We start from the raw sequence: 21,406 nt of genomic DNA on the forward strand, positions 1-21,406 counted from the left end.
TTTACAACAGGTGGACTCTTACAAAGATAGGAAAAATTAAATTCCCTGTGGTGGAATTAGAAGCCAGTAATTAAAAGGAGAAAAATAAAAAATTGCCCTGGGTATAATTTAAGAGACTTGTATGGCATCAAGAATTTTCTATGTGATTCAAGAATTGCCCATATAAATAGAAACCCATCTAATGCTAGGACACAGACAGGAGTAAAATAGTAGGAAAATTCTTTTATGTGATATGTATCATTATTCCATTGCCTTTTGGTGAACAGCTTCTAACTTTTTGGTGCATAATTTAACATGAATGTGCATATTATAAGAACAAAAATCATAAGATTAGAAAAGGAAATACCTGAATAGGTTTTTAACATAGAACTTTTAACTTCAAATAAAACGAACGTTTCTTAACCTGGAAATGGGATGAACGAGTTTACTAAAATTGGAAATGACAAATGAGATTGAGCCAATGAGTATGATACATGAATTAAAGATGTCACATGATATCAGTTGAACCTCTGCCTGAGAATCCACCCAAGGGTCTACCATCTTAATTCATATCTTTTGATGTCTGAAGGGATATAAATCTCTCATACCTGTCCACAGTACCTTTGCATCTGAAACACGCTCAGAACTCTGTATAATAATTTATATAACTTTTGGGACGAGAACTTATGTCCTTGTCTATGTCATCCGAGAATCTGGCAACGTCCTTAGCATACACTAGCAGGCACTTAGTATTTAATGTATGAATACATGAAAGTTTAGTTTTGTTGTCATCAGGCCCTACTAGGTCTTGATTTTAAGACTGAGAATAAGACAGGATGAATGAACACAGCTATTGAAATTTTAGACTCAGCTCAATTTCTTGCTTGGGCAAGTTGCACAACCTCTTGGAGACTCATCTGTAAAGTGGGTAGCATGATACCTACATTATAGAGACTGTAAGCTTTTAGACTCAATGTAATGATGTACAAAACTATGTTAAACTAAGTGTATCACAGTGTAGGTCAATGCAGCAACACATTCACCAAATACTTATTCCAACAGAACAGGTACTGTTCTCCGTGTCAAGGATGTAACAGCGAACAGTGTCGTGGCCATTATTATCCTGTGTAAAAATTCTTAGGTAAAACTACCTGGCCCTGATTCTTTGTTCCCCTTTACTAGGTTGCCAATTACTGGGGCTGCTATTATTACTAAACATCCTAATGTAGAGTGTTGGGAATGCAGGTGACTATCCACCTAAAATCTGAAGGAATTTCTGAGAACGGTACGATCTCAAGACTGATTTGAATACAGGAGAGTCCACACTTTTGAGTACTCCTGTTGGTCCTTCACTGCTGAGAAGCCCACCACTTGACTCTTAATCTCTTCATTATGCCTCTCTGAAATGCCCATCGTTAGCCTCCATCAGGGAAACAGTCATAAAAACATCAATTTAGCCACTTCTCCCACTGTTTAGAATTTAGATTGAGGGAAGCTGAGTAGTTACAATAAAGACTTCTTGACTGAGGCATTACGCAGCGGTGGTTTCGCTTTCACAATCCTAGTTTCTTTGTAGCTTTTGATTCTTTTGCTAAAACAGACCTTAACTTTTTAGGTTCTTTCATTGCTACCCAGTAGGGGAAGGGGGAAAACTAAAGCAGATGACATCTCATCACTCAGTCTGGAAAATTTGATATTCCTAAGTTCAAAAACTAAAACCTGAAAAATGAAGTTGTTCTCTAAACCAGCAAGGCAGAAAAGCAGCAGGTGCAAAGGTAATATCTTATTTTTTCCCCATTAAGTTTATTGGTACATTTTAGGAATACATAATAGTTACATTCATCACTGGGCTCTTGTACTCTCCATGATGTATCTTGGTTATTTTTTCCCCATTCCCCTGCCATCCCTTTGCCCCCCCCTCCACCCGCCCTCCCTCCCTCCCTTTGCCCCCCCTCCACCCTTCCCTAGAGTCTTTGTGTCCATTTCCTTTTCTCATATTTTTATATCCCTCCTTGATTTCTTATTCCTAGAACTAGAAGTCTATCAAAAGGACTTTTTTTTTTGGTACCAGGAATTGAACTTAGGACCTTGCACTTGCCAGGAAGGCTTGGTGCCACTGAGCTGTATACCCAGCTAAAAAGAGTATTCTAAAAGTATTTTCTTCTGGCAGATATTTTAACAACAAAACAAAAACTGCTGGAGAAAAAAGTGGTCACAGGAAAGTTTAAATTTAAAAATAGAATCAAAGGCATATTCTGCTTCTTAGCTCAAAAAGTTTTAAGTTTGATAACTTTGAAAGAATAGTGAAGTCTAAATAGCACTTTCCAGGTTCTCACTGTCCTGTCCGGTGACTTGGACTGAACAACTGGTGAAGGTGGAAGATTAACTCTTAGGATAAAAATAAGAAATGGAAAAAGAGGTGCAAAAAAAAACTCTCAAGGAGAAAAAGGTGCTTGAGAAGGAAAAAGAAGAGATACGTCCTGCAAGCAGAATGGATGACTGTGGAAAGAAGAAGGTGCTGGCTGCCGTCCTTTTGTAGTTTCCTTGGCAGTTGATCCAGGTGGTCCCACTTGATCCCGTGGTGGAAGATTGGCATCAACAGGCTGAGCCTGTTCACAAGTCAGAAGGTTGAGATCAGGGGCCAGGTTAGGCGTGTTCTTGTGTCACAAGATTGGTACCAGGTGGACGGCTCTGCTTGATCTCGTGTCAGGCTCGGGAGCTGCCGCTCTGCACCTGTGGTTAACAAGGCTCTGCAATGGTTAGCTTGTGCCCAACTGCTCCAACCACACTGCCATGCACTAGTCTCCTACATCAGTAGGAAAAATATTTTTATTAGGAAGATTTGTGTCATGGACTAATGATGTCACTGGATGTGTAAGACAGGATCAGAAGATGCTAGAACCGTCTGAACAGCAACAGAATCTTTTTTTCCCCCTCTTCCTGGGAATTCAACTAGTTATCTATCCCCCTAACCCTCCTACACACACAGTTTCACCTGCCGTTCAGTTCTAGGCTGAGAAGGAGCCCAAGAGTCTTGACTGGCTTGGGAGCTTTTAAAAGGAATCTGAGGAGTTCTTCTGTATTGAACAAAAGCAGGTTAATTTTAGGACCAACTGGGTGCGTAGATCCGCTTTCATATTGGCTTTAGATCACTCTTGAGAAATGTTAGTGTTACTAAAATGCTTGACCACCCCTAGATGACCTTTGTCTGAATTCTTAGGCACAACTCTTATTTCTCTCTCAGCAATGTTTGCCTTGGGACTTGTTCCCTTAAAGTCCAGTTGCAGAAATGCTAAGACAATGGCTGACCCTTAACAGGTGAATGGTTAGCCACCCTCAAGAGGATGGTGCTGAGGGAAAGTAAACTACCACTCCTAACGGCAAGTCGCTGTCCTGGGAATGTGTACGTGTTGTGTCCTCACCCTTCAGAACAGCTTTGTTAAGTGATTCCAATTCCACTTTTATTTTAAGGAACTAGGTGGTCAATTTGGTTGTAGCCAGAATCCTGGAACAAATTCTGTGACCAGAATTATGGAAGGAATTAAGTTCATAAATTGAGGTACCACTGTAACTAATTTTCTGAAGATCACACAACCTTGTAAAAAATGGCAGGGAAGGAATTGGATCACAGGTCTATCTGATCCAGAGTCAAGATTGCTCCTGTTTGGGCTGATACCTCCTAGGCTAATAGCACTCCCTGTGCTATTGTCTGAGCTTCCCTTAAGAGCCAAAGCACTTTTAGAACTCATGTGTGTGACATTTTCCAGATTGCATGAAGTACCGAATGACAAAACTGAAGATGAATAGTCTGGCAAAGAAATCTGAAGTTGAGTCAGAGAACATTTGTGCACCAAACATAAGGGTAAGTATAAGATGCAGCCTATCTAAGCTGAAACTAAAATGGTAAATCTACAGCTTAAAACAATTTTGCCTTTCCAGGGCCCAATATAAGGCTAAAGAAAAAAATCTCTGCCCTTGGATGTGGCAGAATGAATGATCAAAACAACAGGGCTCAGAGAGGTAGGAATAGAAAGAAAGAAGCTAAAAATAATTCATAAAAAACCTGGAGTCACACACACACACACACACACACACATATATATATATAGTATCTGTTACTACTTCTTTAAACTGAATTTAAAATAAATTTTTATAACTGAGCCACTCTCGTGCTGCACTGCAGGGGATTAGAATTGGAATTTTAGGTAACAGGATTGCTGGAGGGGAATAAGGGGGAAAGCCTGTGGAATTCAGGAGGCTTATTTTTGGAAGATAAACTTCCAATTGCCTGGATAATGGCACTGATAAATTTCTCAGAGAAACATTACTGAGATTTGATCCACTTTTGCCTAATCATATCTCCAAGACTGAACTGGGAATACACTTCTCTCTATTGTGTTTTATTGGGAGTGAAAGTAGAAATGGCAGATGGTGAAGGAAATGGGAATTATTCAACAGGGACTCCTCTAGACCCACATGAGCCTCTCCAATACACCAGCCAGTGCCCAAACCTCTGATGTGCCAGCAAAGAGCACAGCAAAACTATCCACAGCTGTACATAAATGCTCAGAGACATGCTGGGTGTGTCACCCATATTAATGGTATTAAGGACTTCCTGTAATTTTAAGAAAAAGGAAGTGCAGAAGGGTTGTGTGTGTGTGTGTGTGTGTGTGTGTGTGCATGCGCATGCCACTGGTTTGCGAGTTTCTCACTGAGTTCCAGTGTGTGTTTCCAGGTGACAGAGGGAGGAGGGTGAACGGTGGATGGGAGGATGTGAAGGAAGCACAATAAAGGTGGCAAATTGGCTCACTTTGGAGTCTGTCTGTGATGCTTCCATGGTGCCGGATATCACTCTCCATTTCTTCAGGTCTGGGACTGACTTTAATTACCTGTTTGGTTTTATTCCTGTATTTCTGGGCTACTACATCTGTTTGTAATATTCTCTCAATTACCAAAGCAATATATATTCAATGCAGAAAATTTGAAAAATGTAGATGACGTGGAAAATAAAACTGGCTCATAATTCTGTCACCCAGTCATAACCACCATTAATATTTTGTTGTGTATCCTTCCAAGTGTTTAGTATCACCAGACTGGGATGCTAGTATACATATTGTTTCTAGCCTGTGCCCTGCCGCCCCATGACTCTTATCTCTGTTCTGATGTGCCAAACCCCCATACACTCTTCATGGTCTTGTATCTCACTTGGGCCATTCTCCATCCTCCATCCATACTCCTGTTTTCTCAGTAGCTTTCCTTCTGTCTTCTTTCAGTTCACGATCTTTCCACTAAATCACTCCTTTGCGTGTACATTCAAATTCCTTTTCACAATCACCTATCAAAACCTCAGTTCTCAAAAGGTCTAAAGATCTTTGCATCCCATGTTAAACACTGCTGGAGAAAAACATATAATTATGTTAACAGTTCAAAATTCTATTTCTCAAACATGATCTTCCTGTTAGAAGTGAAGTGTGCTTTTACCTCTGGGTCTCTTAGTTTCACCTCTGCCCAAAAACCCCCTTTGTGAGCTATTTTTGGTGGTTTGAGTTCGAGTATTCCCTCAAATGGCTTCAAGAGACTCAGCACAAACATCTATCATGGATATGGATTCACTCAATCAAATCATTCCTGCCTCTTTAAACTGTGTGCTTTTTTTTTTTTTCCGGTATCAGGAATTGAACTCAGGACTTTGCACTTGCCATGCAGGCACAGTGCCACTGAGCCACATCCCCAGCCCTAACCTGTATGCTTCGTGAAGTGAAGAATTATACCTACTGGCGCCACACCACACAGCAAGTGCTCAACACAGGTAAATAAAAGAATAAATAAATGAGAAAATCTACATTCATTTTTCCTTTTCCAGTTGATAAAGGGATTTTTACCTACATTGTCATATTTAATCTTTAAAAACAGTCTCTATGATATTGGTTCGGTGACATTATTTTGTCCCTCTGAAATATAGAGGTTGGGAGTAGGACTTGAACAGGGTCTCAGTGCTTGGAACAGCGAATATCCAGAAGTTTGGTGGCACTTTTGCTCTGCTATCTTTCTCAGACTTCCCCACCAAACTAGCCTTCAATGTAGCAGAAGTGGCCTACCTAAGATAGTATGGGATACTACAGCTCTACATATTCTGCTGAATAAAATTCTTGCAACTTAAAATTGTCTTCACATTTGTACAAGTTCAGTGAATTATTCCATTGCATATGAGTTGCAACTACTTATAACACACCAGCTAATGTATTTTAAATTGCTTGGCTCTCCCTTCCTTCAAGTAAAATTGCTCCTTCAAAAGATGCCCCACACCATATTTGTCATCTGGTTTCTAGACCCTGTGATCATAAATGTCTCCAGAGGTCTGTATAAACCCCGTGTGAGAAATAACACCCTGTACTCCACAGCTTTTCCCAGTTGTGGGTTGAGAGCAGGACCTAACAATGTTATTTGTGTATCAGTGAGGGAAATGAGAAGCACCTACTCAATTAAGCATCATATATTTTCAATGCAAATTTTCTGAGCAATATCCTAGTTCCAAAGGTTATCAGAGATGATTTGGACAGGATTTAAAGACGTTTTGCAACTTAGATGGGAAGAAAGTCCACCTCAGTCCCCTAGATATATAACTATCCTTTATCCTCTCCTCATCTGCACAACTAATGGACCGCTTGTGGATGACTAATGGACCTCCTGTGGATGGCTATTAAACTTATTGGAAGTATTTAGAAGGTATAATGTTCCCCAGAGAGAAAAAATTAAATGCTTATACATCTGGAATGAGAAAAAGTAAGTAGGGAAGACAAAGTTTTGTGTTACTTAACTCCTAGATACACCTGCTCAAACTTGCAGAGGCCTGAGTTATAACAAAAGGATAAAAAAATGCAATGTGAGAGCTTTCACTGTGTATTTAGGTTGTATTACTGAAGGATTTTCATTTTGCATAGCAGAATGAGTCAGGAAATCTATTATTTATGGAACATTATTTATAGGGGACAGGATTCTCAAGAATCTGGCTTTCTGCTTTATAAAATTATCTCCAAATGCAATAATCATACATAAATGCTCTACTTCCTATTGCTACTCATAATAGCCTTCTCGACAAATATGTTCTCCTATCACTAAAAGTATCTAAACAACCTACTTAGATTTATTTGTTGAAAAAAATCATAAAATATCAAGTATATTGTGTTCTTGTCAGAGTATAAAAACAAGTATGTGGCAAAGTGAGACCACATAATTGAATTCCTATCCAAATCATCATCTTTGTTTAGTTGGCTTTTGTTTTCTTATATTTTGGAATCATAAAAATCTCTTGGATGGGGACATTGTACACACTGAAAATTTGCCAAGGTGTAGAAAATTCCAAAATCATAGAATACAATAAAAACTTAAATCCATGAACCAAAATATTTGAAATGCAATAAATCACAACTAGATCTTTCCCTCTTTTAGTCTTATGATGCATATATGCAGAGATCTAGGACTTAAAGGTTTCTTTTCAGAATTGTCTTCAAGAATAAAGCCGTGTTCTAAGAGTTCTTACCTTAGGGGATTTGAATTTCAAAATATTGATGTTATAGCAAAATAAATACACAGACTCCAGAGAGGAAAAAGAATTTGGTCCCTTCCTCCAATATCAGCTTCCTTTTATCACCCTCCTATGGTGGCTGCAGGCCAATTCCCGTGGCAAGACATTTAAAAACAACTGTGTGGCTCTGTATTGATTGGCAACATGCAATTTGGCTCCATAAAGTCTGCAGAACGAATCAGGAGCTAATGCTGTTACCTGCCTGACTTCAATGTATCTTTGTTTGCTTACCACAGGAAAAACAATTTAATAACAGGCAGTTTACAGTCTTGATTATAGTTGGCTGGTATGGTTCAGTTCTCCTGTACTGGCAAAACTCTGCCAACAGATTTGGTGGTTTTATTTATTTTTTATAATGTCAGCTTTAATGGCCCATTTGTGATTGAATACAGAATTTTAGTCTATAGTACTGACTTCTGGTATAGTAGGAGCCTTAGATTTTACCCAGAATTTCTGTCTATAAGATCGTAGTATGTCTAAATGTGAAAGGTAATACGCTAGCTATTTTGTCTGCCTAACAATTCTGGTGCTGGATTTTTAGTTGAACCTATCAATTTACCACCAATTGGGACTGAACATGGATGCAACCACCAAGTGTGAAGATTCTATTAGAAAAATTACTGGTTTGTGTTAATTTGTAAGACCCATGACAGAGAATAATATTCACTTCACTTAAAATCCAAGTATTTAAATTATTTGGAATAAGTTTTATTAATGATATGATATGCATCACGATCAGTGAAAATATAAATTTAAAAATCGTCTTTGGATATTGGGCTATATTTATTATTAATTATATATTTTCATTTATTAGATATGGCTATTAAATTTTGGGTATGACTGACTTAATTTTTGTTATGGTGATAACAGAGGAAAAGTAGTTAGTTTTTATGTGAGGGGCTTTGAAAGAAATCAGGATCATTTAAAGACATTTCATTTCTTTAATTTTTATCATATTCAACATAGACAATTCTTAGTTCTGACGTGAAAAAGCAAATAATCTAATTTGTACTAGGATTTGGGAACATTTATTGCAGAATAATAAAAATAATATAACAGAAGTAAGACATAAAACACAGACCATTTCAAAAATCTCCATTTTCGGTCTCCAAGTGTTTCATTTCCCGGGCTCTGGCCTGCCTTTTCTTCCTATGCCTCTTTAAATCGCCTTCAGTTACTTGGCTTTCTGCCATCTTCTTTTTCTTTCACACCAGCAGCATCTGCATTTTAACACCAGCCTCAGGTGCTGCTGACATTTTTCTGTCTTTTAAATTATTTTTCTGTTCATAGGAAAAAAGAAGATTTGGGGATTCATCTTCCCTTTCTCCCTCTTTCCTTCCCCACCCCCAAGAAAACAAACATTTAACTACTTAAGATTAACATGCATTTCTAACCCAAATGCAATTCTCATGTTTCTACTCTTGAAAAAAATGACATAACAGTCTTGTCTCATTTGGGATCCAAGGAGAAAAGCTTTCAATATCTCACCATAAAATAATAAATATAATGCTTATTGTAGTTTACTTTAAAATTAGATTAAGTGAAGTTCCTGCTTAGTCCTAGTCTAGGAAGAGCAGTACTGTACTTTTTTGTATCTATTAAAATGTTCATATAAATTTTTTCCTTTATTACATTAGTAGGGAGAATTACTTTGTTCTCTGAGTATAAATGTCTTTTTGGAATAAACATCTCTAACAATGACTTCTTTTTATTCCTGATATTAGTTATTTTTGCCTTTAAAAATTGTTAACATGGGTTTATCACTTTCATAAGTCTTTCTCAAAAAACATTTGGATTTGTTAGTTTACTCTATATTGCATTTATTTTCATTCTGCTTTTACTTTTATTATTATTATATTTATTCTTTCTTTGGTTTTAATTTTTTTCAAATGTCTTAAAATGGATTCATTCCTAGATCAATTTAAATCTTTTGTTAACTTTCAATCTTTCTTTTCTGATATACTCATTAATACTATAAATTTCTTCAATGTATAGCTTTAGCTGCTTCTCAGTGTTTCAATGTGGCACATTTTAATTCTGATTGACACATTGCCATTTTGATTAATTATTTGACCCATGGTTATTTAGAAATATATCATCTAATTTCTGAACGTTTAGATGTTTTCCAGTTATCATTTTGTTATTGTTACCTAGTTTAGTATCATAATCAAGGAACATATTCTATCTAATTTAAACTCTTTGCAGTTTCCCCGTTTTGTACTTAGTTCATCTTGGAGATTTGTTTTACATTTGCCTATCTGCTATTATGGAAGCAAATTATTCTTGTTTTTATCTGCATTTTTCTTCATTACTATTGCAGTGTTCATCTTTTGGGATGCTTACCTTTTTTCTCAGAGATTTAAAATTTTAACAGTTAAATTATTTAGCATTTTTTCTTTATAATTTGTTTCTTTTATTTCATGTTTCAGAATAGTACTTCTGATCTTGATGTCTTACAGATAGTCACAGACATCTAATTTTTAAACCTTTTATATAGTGAGAGTAAACTAAATAAGATACCAGGACAATATATATAAACCAAGACTGGGCCTAAGCAAAGTGTATACTATTACCCTACTCAAAACTATTTTCTTTTAACCTTTCCTTTACTTATTTATTCGGATCAATTAAAAACCTCTTAATAACAGTAGCCAACATGATTATGTATCAGGAGCTGAGTTAAATGATTTGCAGTCACCTTCTATTTAATCTCAAAGCAATTCTCTAAGGTACATATTATCTTTATTTTTGGTTTACAAGCAAGCAAAGTGTCACACCTGAAGTCAGAGGTCTGATAAGCAACAGAATCTGTGTTTGAATTTGGGCAGTCTTATTTCAGGACTTGATTAGTGTGGAATGCTAAGTTCATTCATTAACGGCACACAAATAACTAGTAATTACTCCTTGCCTTAGGAATTTCTCTTGTTCTGGTTCTCTTTTTGTCCTTTCATCTGGTTTTCCTGGTTTCCATTCCTTTAATTTTGTCTTGGATTCTAACTTTTTGCATAGGTCCTTTGGATTGACAACTGGATTTTAATGATCTTTCTAGCTTTGAGTTGGTACTAACTTTTGATTGCTGCTGTGTTTGACTGCCCCTTGGGCTTTCATTCCATCCAAGGTTCAGGGCTGAGTCTGTTGCTGGCCTAACAGGATGTTAAATAAGAAGTATGCTATGGTTTTCCCAGGATTCTAGTAGCAACTTGCGGCAGTTCCAATACTTCCTCTAAATGTTACTTATACTCATTTTCCCCTTTCTCCCTCTCCTGCTCGCCTTCTTTTCCTCTCTGTCTCTCTGGCTCTGTGTCTCTGTCCTGCCCCACTCCCGTCTTCCTTCTTTCTTTTTTTCTCTTTTATTTACCAGATAGTTATCAATAATGAACTGGTTTAGTTTAAGCATCAGGTATATGCAGGTGCATAAAGTATACGTTTTGCCTGGTAGAGCCTATATTGCAACTGAGAAGACAGAAACTACTGATACCAGTCACCATGACAGTGTTACAGAAAGAATTCTAGATGCATTGTGGGATATTGTCATAGAGAGGCATCATAGGAACTGGACCTTTGAAATGTTTTTCAGATAGGTGGGGGAGAGATGCTATAGAGCTAAGGGTTAAATTAGGATGGTAGATCTCTGTAAAGTATTTCCCTTTAAAAGAGAATAAAAAGCCCAAGGAAAAGAGCTTCAATAATTCTGGAACATGAGCTATGGTCTCAAAAAGAGCCCAGACAGTATGTTTGTGATGTTATAATCTTTCATTTGGGCCCCTACTTTCTTTATTCTCTCCCTCCTTTTCCTTTTCTCAGGTGGTTTTGGTAACCACAAAGCTGTGACAATTTGCAAGTAACTCATTTATGAAGTACAGCATAGTATATGGTCAAATCTGAAACCCTAAAAAGCCACATCTTCAAGATCTGACAGTACTCAGACCCAGAGCCCTTTATATCTACATAAATCTTTTGCCATTGTAAAGTAACTCAGTGAGACTTGTTAAATATTTTCCTTTTCTTCACCCTAAAAGACTCTTTCCTAGTAAAACACTAAAGCAGTGCTGGTGAACCTATGGCATGCCTGCTGCAGTGGGAGATTTGTATTACTGACAGCTCTAAAAGGTTTGCCATCACTGCACTAAAGTATTAATAAACTCAATTACTCTAGTCACTAATATTTCTCTCACTTCATGTAACTTCTAGTCCAATTTATTTCTCTTTAGCTCTCCAGGAATTTATAAGAATTTTAAAAATCTGCAACTTATCCATATTCTGTTCCAGATTTTTCTGCATGTGTTGGTTAACTCTTTGTTTATAAATACAAAAAAAATTTTTAAAATTTGACCACTTGAAAAAACACATTAATATGAAAAAGGTAAATGAAAAATACAGAGAATGGATAACATTCTCCTTTACCAATTCATAAATGACAAAACTATTTTTAAGATAAGAATTTAGCAGTCAATTTCAAATTTATTTAAAGGTAAACAAATTAATACAATATTCATAAAATTTAAATAAATGGATGAAGTAATACGAAGTAATTTTATTTATGAATGATTCAAAACACTTTGATTTCTCTGAAATATTAATATATAAATTAAAATGTTAAAATTTTAGTTTTCAAAAAAGAGGAATAAAATATTTTCTTGTGTGAAATAAACACGGTAATGCTTCAATATCATTATATGATGTTTCAATCAGGTTAAACACATCTACCTTCTCAAAAAATTTTGTGCTATAGCAATTCTGATGCATGATTAAAGTGACTACCATAAATAAAAAAATATATGGAACACTGGCATATACATCTAAACAAAGAAGTATCTTATCTATGCTTATTAAGTTATGGAACTAAACTTCATCTATCAACTAAGCAAATGTTTTTGTTGAAATGTAGTCATTAAATTTTTGCTGATGTCAACCAGCTATTGTTACACAATGATTGGAAGCTTTTATTGCTTTTTATATTTTTTAAAAATGAACTCACACCCTGAAATAATTTCATGGGAAAATTTAAGTGTAGAAAATGATGCATATAAGTTTTTAAGGTACCAAAACAAAACTCAAAAAACAGGAAACATTCTCATTCAACATTTCCTTTAAATGAATTTTTTGGTTAGTGTATGTTTGCAATATGTAACATTCTGGGGAATTGGTACACGGAAATAGCATATCTTGCTGTTTTTTCAAGTATTTATTGGCCATTTGTACTTCTGAACTGGCTATTCAGTTCATTTTGTCTTTTTTATATTTGCAATCAGCTGATCTGCCCTGGTTCTTTCCTTTTTACTGAAACATGCTCAGATATTTCCTAACATTAGAGCTATCCTCTTTACCTCAGGTTATTAGTCTTGTTCTGTTTCTTTTTAATGCAACTCTAAATTTCTCAAGCAGTCATCTGGATTGCCTGCGTTTCCTAATCACTCATTCATAGCTTCATATATCTTGCTTCCCCACCTCTGTAATGAAATTGTTCTCTCAAAGGACAACACAAACTCATTGTTGTCAAACCCAGTGGCTCTTTCCTATACAGTATTTGAGGGTTTTTTTTGGTACTGGGAATCAAACTCAGAACCATGTACTTGCAAAGCAGGTGGCAGAACCACTGAGTTAAACCCCCAGCCCAGTATTTGAGATTCTTTCCTATGGCTTCTGCATTTGATAAAATTTTTCTTGAAAATATTTTCTCTTTTAACTTCTGTGACCCTGACATTTCCTGGTGTTCTCCCATCTGTCTTACTTCTCAATTTTCTTATCTATTTTCTCTTCCATCTCTTGCCTTTTAAGCTCATATATTTCCTGCATGATTATGTACTCATTTTTCTCTGCCTCTGCATTCTAACTTTGAGTCATTTCATCCCCTTTCATAATTTCAATTATTAGAGAAGTTGTTGACTTTTTGAATCATAGGCTTCTCTGTGTAGCTGACCAAAGCTATGAACCACTCCCATCCAGTATTCACATGAAAATATACCAGCTAATATTGATTAAGCATTTACTATTTGAGTATTAAATTCTTACAATTATCCCAGGAAGTTGGATAAGAAAAACTGCCAGTGATGCACATCTCCTGAAATAGTTTGGATGGATGCATGTCCCACAAAAGTCTATATATAAGGGCTCGGCCCCCACACTGTAATACTGGGAGGTGCTACAGACTCTTCCGAGTTGAAGCTTTTTGAGAAGTGCTTAGGTCACTGGAGATGTGGCCTTGAAAGGGATTCTGGGACCGTGGAGTTTCTCTGTCTCCCTCTCCCTCTCCCTCTCTCTCTCTCCGATTTTTGACTCAAGTTGTGGTCACTCACTGCAAAATGTGTTCCCGCTATTGCCATGTACCACTCTTATCAGACAAAACAATGGGCTGCCTGATGTTGGATCTGAACCTCCAAACTGTGACATAAAACCTTTCCTTTTTCTAAGTTGATTGGCTCATGTACTTCATTGTAGTAATGTGAAGCTGACATACACCCCCAAAGTGAATATGGTGGGATTGAAGCACCAGCAACTGACTATAAATATCCTACAGCACTCAAATTCTGCATACATTATCAAGGGAATCATGGCCCCTTGAATCACTTTTCAGGAATTCCTAAATTGTTCTACTAAGATGAAGACCACAAAACTACTTAGTTCATAACTTGCTTTTTACACAATCCTTTTTTTCTAGAAATATTTTATTGATGTTTGATTGCTATATAATAAATTACACAAATTGAAAGTGTACAATTTGTTTTTTCCAGTACTGAGGATTGAACTCAGGACCTTTTGCTTGCCAGGCAGGTGCAGCACCACTGAGCTACATGCTCATCCCAAAGTATACAATTTGATACATTTTGACATATGTAAATACTTGTGAAATCATTAACGCTCTCAGGACAGTAATTATATTCATCATCTCCAAAAGTTTTCCCAGCACCTCACTCCATCCTGCCAGACCTTTCCTCATGCTGCTCAGAGAAAAACACTAATCTGCTTTCTGTCACTATAAAAGTTTGCATCTTGAAGAGTTTTATGCTAACAGAGTCACATGCTTCGTATTGTCAACTCTGTTCACTCAACTTAAATATTCTGAGTTCTACTATTGTTGTTATAATGGTTATTTTTCTTGTTGCTGAGACAAAATGCCTGACACCCAAAGTTAAGGGAGGAAAGGTTTAGTTTAGCTGACAGTTTGTAGAGGTTTCAGTCCACAGTCAGCTGGTTCCAAGGCAAAGGGAAGAAGTGGTAAAGATAGTAAATTTTAATTATTTATCTTTTGTTACAATAAAAAATCAAAATTTTAAATTATTTAATTTTTTAGAAAAGCTTTTGGTTTTATTTTTTTGAAAATAAGAAATTTGGAATTTTGAGGAAATTCATTTCTTTTTGTTTTGTGGATTATGCTTTTGGTTTTGTGTGAAAGAAATTTTCCTTAGCAAAAATTACAGAGGTTTTCTATATTTTTCTCTAGAAATGTTAAAATTTTGGTTTTTCATTTGGGCTGAGGAACTAGTTTTACCTAATATTTATATAATGTGCGAGGTGTGGATAAAATTTATATTTGGCATATGATAATCCTACTGTCTTAGCACCATTTGTCAAAAGACTATCTTTTCTATAGTGACCTGATACAAAGTGTTAAGAAATAGTCTCTGTTTTTTTTTTTTTATTAAATTCTTTTATTGGTACATTTTAGGTACACAACACAATTACATTTCTCATTGGGAATTGTACTTTTACATAACGCATCTTGGTTGCTATTTTTTTTCCCATTCCTAGCCCTCCCTTCACGCCCTCCACCCTTTCCTATTTACAAAGACTTTGTTTCCATTTTTTACATTTCTCATCATTTTTCCTTTCGCTTCTTTCCTTTCCCATGATCCTCCCACTACCCCTACCCCTTTGGACCTTTTCTTCCTATTTTACATTATCGATTATTCATTCTAATCATTGGTACATTTTAGGTATACAATATAATGACATTCATCATTGGAAATTTGCACCTGTCCATAGTCTCTCTTGGTTCTTATTTTTCACCCTTGCCCAGCCCTCCCTTCAACCCCTGCATTCCTCCCTATTTACAAAGATTTTGTTCCTATTTTTCCATTTTCGCATATTAATCCCATTCCCTTCTATCCTTTCCCCTAGCCCTCCCACTTTCTTCCCCTTTGCCCCTTTTCTTCCTATTTCACATTACCTATTATACATTTAGTCCTTATTTACACTTTCAGTTTCTCACACCAGAGAAACTATTTGGTATTTATACATGTGTGTCCTATTTATTTCACTTAAGAGTATCGCCTCAATGTGCATCCACTTAGCTATAAATGTCTCTAATTTATCATTTTTTATGGCTGAGTAGTACTCCATTTTATTAAAAAACCACGTTTTCTTTATCCAGTCTCCAGTTGATGGGCATTTGGGCTGTTTCCAAGTTTTAGCTATCACAAACTGTGCTGCTATGAACATGGGCACACATATATCACTGTGGTATGATCCTTTTAATTCTTTGGGGAAGATCCCCAGCAGTGGAATAGCGGGGTCAAATGGGACTTCCAGTCCTAGTTCTTTGAGATATCTCCATACTGATTTCCACAGTGGTTGCACCAGTCTACACTCCCACCAGCAGTGGAGCAGGGTTCCTCTTTCCCCACAGCCCAGCCAGCATTTGTTATTGGTTGATTTCATGATAGCAGCCATTCTTTCTGGAGTGAAGTGGAATCTCAGCATTGTTTTCATTTGCATCTTTCAAATGACCAGTAATGTTGAACATTTTTTCATGTATTTATTTGGTCTTTCTACTTCTTTGTCTGAGAAATGTCTGTTCATTTCAGATGCCCATTTTTGGATTGGGTCTGGAGGTCTGATCTTTTTAAGTTCTTTATAGATTCGAGATAGTAGACCTTTGTCTGGGGAAGAGCAGGTGAAGATTTTTTCCCGCATTGTGGGTTGTCTCTTCACACTGCTGGTGGTTTCTCTTGCTGGGCAGAAGCCTTTAAATAAGAAGAGATCCCACTTGTTGATTGTTTGTGCTAGTTCACAGGCAATTGAGGTTTTGTTCATAAAATCTTTTCTTACACCGATGTCTTCAAGGGTTCTACCTAACCTCTGTTCCAACTGGTTCAGAGTTTGTATTTTAATATTTAGATCTTTAATCCATTTTGATTTTAGTTTAGTGCATGGTGAGAGATACAAGTCTAGTTTTAATCTTTGGCAAGTTGAAGCCCAATTTTTCCAGCACTATTTATTAAAGAGGCTATCTTTCCTCCAGTGAGGGTGTTTGGCTCCTTTGTCGAAGATGAGATGGCTGAGTGTGTCTGGCGTTGTTTCTGCGTCTTCTAATCTGTTCCACTGGTCCTCAAGTCTGTTTCTTTGCTAGTAGCATGCTGTTTTTATCACAGTAGCTTTGCAGTAGAGTTGCAGGTTGGGGAAGGACACTCCATCCTTGTAAAGGGAACAATCTAAGAGGAAGAGATGACAATCATAAATATCCATGCACCAAACACTAGTGCACCCAACTATATAAAACGAATACTAATGGACATGAAAAGTCATATATGCACTAATACAATTGTAGTGGGGGACCTCAACACCCCACTGTCACAAATAGATAGATCAACTAGACTAAAAATAAGTCATGAAATACTAGAACTCAATCGAACTCTTGAACAAATGAACTTAACAGATGTTTACAGAGTCTTCTACCCCACAAAATCAGCATACACATTCTTCTCAGCTGCACATGGGTCCTTCTCCAAAACAGACCACATACTCACACATAGGACATGTTTAAGTAAGTGCAAAGGAATTGAAGTTATCCCCTGTATATTGTCAGGCCATAGTGTGATGAAATTGGAGATCCATAGCAAAAGAAACTCAAAAAATTTCATAAACACATGGAAATTGAACAACACACTTCTGAATAACCAATGGGTCACAGAGGAAATTAAAGAAGAAATCAGAGAGTTCCTTCAATTAAATGACAATGACAATACAACATATCAGAATCTATGGGACACAATGAAGGCAGTCTTACGAGGGAAATTCATAGCAGTGAATACGCATATTAGGAAAACAGAATGAGCCCAATTAAACAACCTCATGCTGAACCTCAAGCTTCTAGTCTCTGTTCTTTACACATCTGGAATAGTTGGTTTAGAATTGGTATAACTTCTTCCTTTAATAGTGAGTAGAATTCATCAAAAAGTCATGTGGACCTAGTATTCTAGAAAGATATTTTTTGATTTTTTTATTGTAACAAAAGATAAATAATAAAGTTCACTATCTTTACCACTTCTTCAAATTTTTAAAATTGTTTAATTTTTTTTAGAAAAGTTTTTAGGTCATAGCAAAATTGAGCAGCAGGTATGAAGATTTCTCATACATTCCCTGCCCTAGATGTGCATATCTTCCATCATTGTGAACATCCCCCACCAGACAGGTATATTTGGTATAACTGACAAATCTACACTGACACATCATTATCAAGGAAAGTTCATAGGTTACATAACCGTTCATTATTGATATTGTAAGTTCTATGGATTTGGACAAATGCATAATAACATTAATCTACTATTATGGAATCCTACTGAATAGTTTCACCTTTCTAAAGTATACAGTTCAGTGGCATTGTGTGCATTCACTTTCTTGTAGAATCACTATCACCTCTCATCTCTTTTCATTAGGCAAAAGTGAAACTTTATACCCACTGAAAAATTATTCTCCCCTACTCTCTTCTCCCAGCTCCCAGCGACTACCATTCCAGCCTTTTCTCTATGATTTTGACTACTCGAAGCATACCATAAAATTGGAACCCTACAGTATGTTTTTTGTGACTGACTTTCTTCATTTACATAATGTCCTTGAAGTTTACCCATGCTGCAGCATATGTGATAATTCCCTTTCTTTTTGAAGCTTAATAATAATGTTTGTTCATCCAGTAACTATCAGGGAACATTTGGGTTGCATCCACACTGTACAGATTGTATATATTACTACTGTGAACATGGGAACACAAATATCGCCTTGAGACCCTTTCAGTCCTTTTAGGTATACACCCAGAAGTGTATTACTGAGTCAGACTACAATCATATCTTTGATCTTTTGGGAGAACTGCCGCACTGTTTTCCACACAGACTCTACCATTTTACATTCCCATTAGTGAATTTGCAATAGTACAAAAGTTTTAAGGTTTCTCCTTACTCTTGCCAGCACTTGTTTGTTTGTTTTTGTGTCTGTTTTTCAATAATTGCCATTCTAATGAGTGTGAAGTAATATCTGATTGTAGTGTTGATTTGCACTGCCCTAAGGATTAGTGATGCTGAGCAGCTTTTCCTGTGATTACTGGTCATGTGTACATCTTCTTTGAAGAAAAGTTTGTTCAAGTCCTTTGCTCATTTTTGAATTAGGTTTTTGTTGTTGTTGTTGTCAGATTTCTCCCTTTATTCTAGATATTCATGGCTTTTCATATATATGATTGGCAAATATTTTTCCATCCTGTAGGTTGCCTTTTACTCTTGATAGCATCTTCTGAAGAATACAATTTTTCAATTTTCATGAAATCCAATTTGTCAATCTTTGCTTTTGTTGCTCATTCCTTGTTTTTATCTAAGATATTGTTGCCAAATCCGGTATTATTCATGACCTATGTTTTCTTCTGAATATTTCAGTTTTAGGTCCCTAATCCATTTTGCATTAATTAGGTAGTATCAAGTAAAGCCACTAGTTTATTATGTTGCCTGTGGATATTCAGTTTTCTGATGCCATTTGTTTAAAATATTTTTTCTCCACTGAATGGTTTTGGCACCCATTCCAAAAACTACTTGCCCATATATATGAGGGTTTATTTCTGGATTATCTACCCCCATTTCATGGGTCTTTCTGATTATCTTTATACCAGTTCCACACTGTTTTGATTGTTGCAACTTTTTTTTTTTTTTTGGTACTGGGGATCAAACTCGGGACTTTGCATTTGCGAAGCAGGCACCAGAACCACTGAGCTAAATCCCCGGTCTGCTGCAACTTTTTAATAAGTTTTGAAATCAAGATGCATGAATCCTACAGCTTTGTTCTTTTTTATATTCTGTATTGTTTTGGGTATTCAGGTTAACTTGAGTCTCCATCTTAATTTTAAAGTGGGTTTTTATGTTTCTGCAAAATATGTCATTAGAATTTCAATAGGGATTGCATTGAATCTGTAGTTCATTTCAATGTCAACCCATGAACATAGAATGTACTTCCATTTACTTATGTATTTTTAAAGTTCGTTCAGAAACTTCTTGTAGTTTTTAGCATAGAAGTCTTTCATCTTCTTGATTTAATTAATTCCTTTGTAAATGGAATTGTTTTCCTAATTCCCCCTTTCTTTTCCCCAATATTGGGCATCAAACTCAGGACCTTGCACTTGCGAGGCAGGTGGGGCACCTCTGAGCTAAATCCCCAGCCCTCCTAATTCCTTTTTCAAAATTGTTTTGTTAATGTATAGAAATGCAACCGGGTACTATATTGTGAGTTGACTGTTTATTGCTACTTTGCTGAATGTGCTTATTAGTTCTAACTTTTTGTGTGGATTTTGTAGGGTTTTCTACATATAAACTCATATCATCTGCAAAAGGAGATAATTTTAGTTCTTTCCTTTCCAATTTGGATGACTTTTATTTCTTTTTCTTTCCTAGTCACTGGGATTAAGACTACTAGAGTGGACCTGACTGCCTTAAGGAAAAGCTTTCAGTCTTTTACCATTGCCTGTTGTGGATTTTTCATACATGTATGTTATTATATCCCCTTAGTTTGTTGAATGTTTTTGTCATGAAATGGTGTTGAATTTTTCAAATGCTTTTCCTACATCAGTTGAAAAGATGATATTTTCCCTTCTTCATTCTCTTAATGTGGCATATTACATTGACTGTGTTTTCCATTTAGGTCATGTGTTTGGACCATTTACATTCAATGTGGTTAATATTAGATTTAAGCTTATACCTTTGCTATTTGTTTATTTTTCCTATCAATCCTTTGTTCCTTTTCTTATTTTGTATGAACTCTTTGACTAACTTTTTGTTTCTATGATATTTTCCTTGCTGTGTTATTAACTATTAAATTTTAGGTTATTGGTCACTTAAGGTTTACAGAATGACTTTTTAGCAGATTAGTACACTTTCTAATACTATACCACTCGATATTTAGCATAAGAGTCTTGTAAAAATACATTGCCAAAGTGTATATTGGTATACTACCACTTTTTATTTCTGTGCTATTATTTTCATACATTTTACTTATGTTATAAAACCATCAATACATCACTATTTTTTGTTAAATTAATCAATTATCTGTAAAAAATTTAAATGATGAGAAAAAGTATACATTTATCAAGTTACTACTGTTGGTGATATTTATTCCTTGGGTTTTTGTAGTATCTATCTGATGGTGATGAATTCCTTCAGCTTTTGTATTTCTAAAAAATTTTATGTTTATTTCTGAAAAATATTTTTACTAGGTGTAGAATTGTGGATTGACTTTTAAAAATAAATCTTTCAGTTCTTTAAAGATGGTATTTTCTTCCTTGTAACTTTTCCAATGAGAAATTTACTGTCATTCTTACCCTTGTTCTTGTAGATGTTTTTGTATATATCTTTTCCACTGATTGTTTTTAACATTTTCTCTTTATGAATTATTTTGAGCAATTTGATTAATATGTGATTTGCTATAATTTTCCTTACATTTTTATGTTTAGATTTTATTGAACTTCTTATATGCATACAGCATATAGTTTTGATCACATTCGGAAATTTTTCATCCATTACTTCATCAAGTAAATTTTCTACCTTTCCTATTCTGAAGACTCCAATTAAATGCATAGTAAGCTACTTAAAATTG

At 35.7% G+C, this 21,406-nt stretch overlaps 1 long non-coding RNA gene across 2 annotated transcripts; it reads left to right on the forward strand.

Annotated features, from left to right (window-relative positions):
• The first annotated feature begins 1,514 nt into the window (after positions 1–1,514).
• Positions 1,515–21,017, forward strand: LOC110344970 (uncharacterized). Of its 2 annotated transcripts, none has more exons than XR_002387970.2 (4): positions 1,515–1,754; positions 3,747–3,841; positions 5,652–5,788; positions 20,209–21,017. It is a non-coding gene; the product is annotated as an uncharacterized LOC110344970 (long non-coding RNA). The 2 variants fall into 2 exon arrangements; XR_002387971.2 differs by lacking the exon at positions 1,515–1,754 and adding an exon at positions 2,266–3,096.
• The last annotated feature ends 389 nt before the right edge of the window (positions 21,018–21,406 follow it).

Source organism: Heterocephalus glaber, unplaced genomic scaffold (assembly GCF_053883595.1).
Source record: "Heterocephalus glaber isolate CG9 unplaced genomic scaffold, H.glaber_assembly_v1.0 deba00001600, whole genome shotgun sequence".
In the NCBI taxonomy this organism is placed as follows: Eukaryota; Metazoa; Chordata; class Mammalia; order Rodentia; family Bathyergidae; genus Heterocephalus; species Heterocephalus glaber.